The sequence below is a fragment of the Gobio gobio genome (genome assembly GCF_949357685.1).
Source record: "Gobio gobio genome assembly, chromosome: 16".
In the NCBI taxonomy this organism is placed as follows: Eukaryota; Metazoa; Chordata; class Actinopteri; order Cypriniformes; family Gobionidae; genus Gobio; species Gobio gobio.
Window position 1 is genome coordinate 53,157,356 of NC_137109.1, and position 6,095 is coordinate 53,163,450.

The following is a 6,095-nucleotide window of genomic DNA, read 5'->3' on the forward strand; positions in this document are numbered from 1 at the left end:
CTGATGGCCACGCCCCATCTGATAGCCACACCCCTTCTGATAGCCACGCCCCATCTGAGACTCCTGTCCTTTCTGATAGCCACGCCCCATCTGATAGTCCTGCCCCTTCTGATAGCCACACCCCTTCTGATAGTCCTGCCCTGTCCCTTCTGATGGCCACGCCCCATCTGATAGCCACACCCCTTCTGATAGCCACGCCCCATCTGAGACTCCTGTCCTTTCTGATAGCCACGCCCCATCTGATAGTCCTGCCCCTTCTGATAGCCACGCCCCATCTGATAATCCTGCCCCTTCTGATAGCCACGCCCCATCTGATAGTCCTGCCCCTTCTGATAGCCACGCACCATCTGATAGTCCTGCCCCTTCTGATAGCCACGCCCCATCTGATAGTCCTGCCCCTTCTGATAGCCACGCACCATCTGATAGTCCTGCCCCTTCTGATAGCCACGCCCCTTCCGATAGCCACGCCCCATCTGATAGTCCTGCCCCTTCTGATAGCCACGCCCCATCTGATAATCCTGCCCCTTCTGATAGCCACGCCCCATCTGATAGTCCTGCCCCTTCTGATAGCCACGCCCCATCTGATAATCCTGCCCCTTCTGATAGCCACGCCCCTTCTGATAGCCACGCCCCTTCTGATAGCCACGCCCCATCTGATAGTCCTGCCCCTTCTGATAGCCACGCCCATTCTGATTACCACGCCCCTTCGGATAGCCATGCCCCTTCGAATAGCCACGCCCCATCTGATAGTCCTGCCCCTTCTGATAGCCACGCCCCATCGGACAGTCCTGTCCCTTCTGATAGCCACGCCCCATCTGATAGTCCTGCCCCTTCTGATAGCCACGCCCCATCTGATAGCCACGCCCCTTCTGATAGCCACGCCCCATCGGACAGTCCTGTCCCTTCTGATAGCCACGCCCCATCTGATAGCCCTGTCCCTTCTGATAGCCACGCCCCATCGGACAGTCCTGTCCCTTCTGATAGCCACGCCCCATCTGATAGTCCTGCCCCTTCTGATAGCCACGCCCCATCTGATAGCCACGCCCCTTCTGATAGCCACGCCCCATCTGATAGTCCTATCCCTTCTGATAGCCACGCCCCTTCTGATAGCCACGCCCCATCTGATAGTCCTGTCCTTTCTGATAGCCACGCCCCATCTGATAGTCCTGCCGGTTCTGATAGCCACGCCCCATCTGATAGCCACGCCCCTTATGATAGCCACGCCCCATCTGATAGTCCTGTCCCTTCTGATAGCCACGCCCCATCTGATAGCCACGCCCCTTCTGATAGCCACGCCCATCTGATAGTCCTGCCCCTTCTGATAGCCACGCCCCTTCTGATAGCCACGCCCCTTCTGATAGCCACGCCCCTTCTGATAGTCCTGTCCCTTCTGATAGCCACGCCCCTTCTGATAGCCACGCCCCTTCTGATAGCCACGCCCCTTCTGATAGCCACGCCCCTTCTGATAGCCACGCCCCTTTTGATAGCCACGCCCCATCTGATAGTCCTGCCCCTTCTGATAGCCACGCCCCTTCTGATAGCCACGCCCCTTCTGATAGTCCTGTCCCTTCTGATAGCCACGTCCCTTCTGATAGTCCTGTCCCTTCTGATAGCCACGCCCCTTCTGATAGCCACGCCCCTTCTGATAGTCCTGTCCCTTCTGATAGCCACGCCCCTTCTGATAGCCACGCCCCTTCTGATAGTCCTGTCCCTTCTGATAGCCACGCCCCATCTGATAGTCCTGTCCCTTCTGATAGCCACGCCCCTTCTGATAGCCACGCCCCTTCTGATAGTCCTGTCCCTTCTGATAGCCACGCCCCTTCTGATAGTCCTGTCCCTTCTGATAGCCACGCCCCTTCTGATAGCCACGCCCCTTCTGATAGTCCTGTCCCTTCTGATAGCCACGCCCCTTCTGATAGTCCTGCCCCTTCTGATAGCCACGCCCCTTCTGATAGCCACGCCCCTTCTGATAGTCCTGCCCCTTCTGATAGCCACGCCCCATCTGATAGTCCTGTCCCTTCTGATAGCCACGCCCCTTCTGATAGCCACGCCCCATCTGATAGTCCTGCCCCCTCTGATAGCCACGCCCCTTCTAATAGCCACGCCCCTTCTGATAGCCACGCCCCATCTGATACTCTTAAAGGTACAGTAGCCTGATAAACCCGCTGTGTGTCATGTAATGTTAATCTTAGAGCAGAAGAAGGAGTGAGTCCTCCGCTGTTCTCCACTGCTGTGTGTTGACAGTGAAGCTGCTCTGAATGACCAGATTAGTGGTTCGGGGTCACTTTGGGGTTTAGTGAAGGCCGGGCGTGTGTGTGTTCTGCGTTCCGGGTGGCTCAGTGGCGGACCTGTGCTGAAGAGATGATCTGTGTGAGGGCTGAATCACACACACACACACACACACAGGTGAATCGGACTCTTGTGTGGGACATTCCTTCTGTCCCGGGGCAGGTTCAGTTGGCCCACACACACAGAGGCTCCTCACAGGTGCGAGCGGCCCGCGGGTCAGCCGGAGAATGGGCTGCCTGTTAGCCACACACACACACACACACACACACACACACACACACACACACCTGATAATCCCCGTGTGCAGCACTGATCCCGCTTAGCTGTAATCATATCGCCGGACGGGGCTTTAGCGCAGCCTAGCTCGCGTTAGCTGGACTTACGCTGCTCTTTATACCTGTGGTATCGCCACCAGAAGCTCGGAGACATTTAAGTGGAGCTTCAGATACTGTGTCCATTACACGTCTAAATACCTGCCCAAAAAAAGCACATTTAATGCTTAAAAATGCTTTTAAAACTCAAAAATATTTCACAGTCACATGAGGATAAAGGAAAATACTAGTGCTGGGAATCGATTAAAAAATGAACTAATTAATCACATTTTTTCTGCGATTAATTGCAAGTTTTTAATATTTTGATATTGTACAGTTTAAAGACAGTATATTTTAAATATGTGTTGTGTTTTTATCAATGAAGGCCAGTGTCACTGATGTCTCTATGAAACATTACAGTATCACTGAAAGCTCCCAATCTCAACATTTATTAGGCTTTAAAAAAACTACTTTTAATTTAAGTGAACTTAAAACAATCTTTACATAAACCTATTATAATAAATGTTATTTTACCTGTGCCTTCCCTGTTAGACATATACAGAAATGTAATAGTTATAAACACCTTTCTTAACTGCATAAATATTAAATGAAATATAGATGAATCATCATTAAAGCTGCACTTTCCTCAGTTCCCGTTGTTCATTGATGAACGTTAATGACATCATCATCAGTGCTACTGTCACTTTAAGAACAGCTGCGCATCTCATTATCTCACAACTCTTTAAGTTCATTTAAGACGTTATTTAACACACACACACACACATTGACATACAGCGCGTTCTCTTGTGTCTTGTCGCGCTTGGAAGTGGAGCGTGATGATATAACACTGGGCAAAAATGGATATAAAAACGGACGCTGCGTTATTTGCGTTAAATATTTTTAATGCGTTAAGCTGAAAAAATTAATCGCCGCGTTAATTTGCCCAGCCCTAGAAGATACTTGATTACACTTTATTTGAACATGTCCTTACAGTGTAACTGTACATTTAAATACTTAGTATTTAGGGCTGTCAAAAGATGAATCACGATTAATCGCATCCAAAATAAAAGTTTGTGTTTACATAATATATGTGTGTGTACTCTGTTAATTATTATTAATATATAAATACACACACAAACATGTATGTATTTAAGAAAAAAATATTATTTTTATATATAAAACATTTATATATATATATATATATATATATTATAGATTATATAAATGTATATACATGCAAATTTTTCTTAAATATATACATGAATGTGTGTGTATTTATATATTAATAATAATTAACAGAGTACACACACATATATTATGTAAACACAAACTTTTATTTTGGATGCGATTAATCACGATTAATCTTTTGACAGCCCTAAATACAATACATGAGGAATTGCTGCTTTTCATATATTGAAAAATATGTAATTTTATATTCAGTAATACACATAGATATGCATGTGATATGGTAGTGTATATTGAACATATGCAGTATAGACACATACATATATAGAAATATATAATTCAGATAGTCAAGTCAACTTTATTTATATAGCTTTACAGGTCAGAGGTCACAATAGATCGGAATATTTGAACAAGCGGAGTCATCACGCCGGAGACGGGTTAACTGAGGATGCCGTGACGATGAGGCAGTTCCAGAGATATAAACAATAGATAGTGTGTATAAACTAAGCTAATCGGGTAGCTGTATGCTATGCTAGAATGTACGCTAACTAAAAAAAACATTAAGAACGAGATCTGCTTGATTTCACAGCTGATAGCTTCGGTTATATCCTAGTATATGAAACATGATTTGCAAGACTATTTTTACACAATTTAAACGACAAAAATCAAAACGTAAGAATTGTAATCAGGCTTTGAACAGATTAACCATTAAAGTTCTTTCAGCCAATAGAATCGCTCTAATCGGACACTATTTCATACAGGGACAGGATTTCTCGTGACACCGGTGACGTTAAAGGGTTAGTTCAGCCAAAACTGTAAATTGTGTGATTAATGACTGAGCCTCATGTGGTTGGACACCCGTCAGACCTCCGTTCATCTTCAGACACAAATGAAGATATTTTAGTGTAAATCTGATGCTCTGAAAGGCCTCCATTGGCTCAACTTTACACTCTCAAGACCCTTAAAAGACACTAAAGACTAAAGTTACAAAGTCCATCTCACTACAGCGGCTCTACAATAACTTTATGAAGACGAGAATAGTTTCTGTGCGCAAAAAAACCCTAAATAACGACTTATATAGAGATGACGATTTCAAAACACAGCATCATGAAGCTTCAGAGAGTTATGAATCAGTGAGTCGATTCAGCAGTTCAGAGCATTATGAATCAGTGAGTCGGTTCAGAGCGTTATGAATCAGTGAGTCGATTCAGCAGAATCGCTCTGAACCGCTGAATCGACTCGCTGATTCATAACACTCTGAACCGCTGAATCGACTCACTGATTCATAACGCACTGTACCGCTGAATCGACTCACTGATTCTTAACGCTCTGAACCGCTGAATCGACTCACTGATTCATATCACTCTGAACCACTGAATTGACTCGCTGATTCATAACGCTCTGAATCGACTCGCTGATTCATAACGCTCTGAACCGCTGAATCGACTCACTGATTCATAACACTCTGAACCACTGAATCGACTCGCTGATTCATAACACTCTGAACCACTGAATCAACTCACTGATTCATAACGCTCTGAACCGCTGAATCGACTCACTGATTCATAACGCTCTGAACCGCTGAATCGACTCGCTGATTCATAACGCTCTGAACCGCTGAATCGACTCACTGATTCATAACGCTCTGAACCGCTGAATCGACTCACTGATTCATAATGCTCTGAATCGACTCACTGATTCATAACGCTCTGAACCACTGAATCGACTCGCTGATTCATAACGCTCTGAACCGCTGAATCGACTCACTGATTCATAACGCTCTGAACTGCTGAATCGACTCGCTGATTCATAACGCTCTGAACCGCTGAATCGACTCACTGATTCATAACGCTCTGAACTGCTGAATCGACTCGCTGATTCATAACGCTCTGAACCACTGAATTGACTCACTGATTCATAACGCTCTGAACCGCTGAATCGACTCACTGATTCATAACGCTCTGAACCGCTGAATCGACTCACTGATTCATAACGCTCTGAACCGCTGAATCAGTTCAAATGAGAATCAAAACAGGGCATTGATTTGATAAATGTGAAGCCACTGTAGAGACGCCAGGACTAAATCATGATTATCAGGCATTCTGGAGACATAACAAGAGAACAGGGGAAGAAATTACAAATCAATATTCCTATGAAATATTAGATATTATGAAATTTTTGCATTCATTATTACACTTCTTTTTTCATTACATGTTGCACCAAGAACACATTAATATGCAAATTAGATGCAGTGTATAGATACATTGTATTGAATGGGAAAATCCAAGTATGACCATTTTACCCACATAT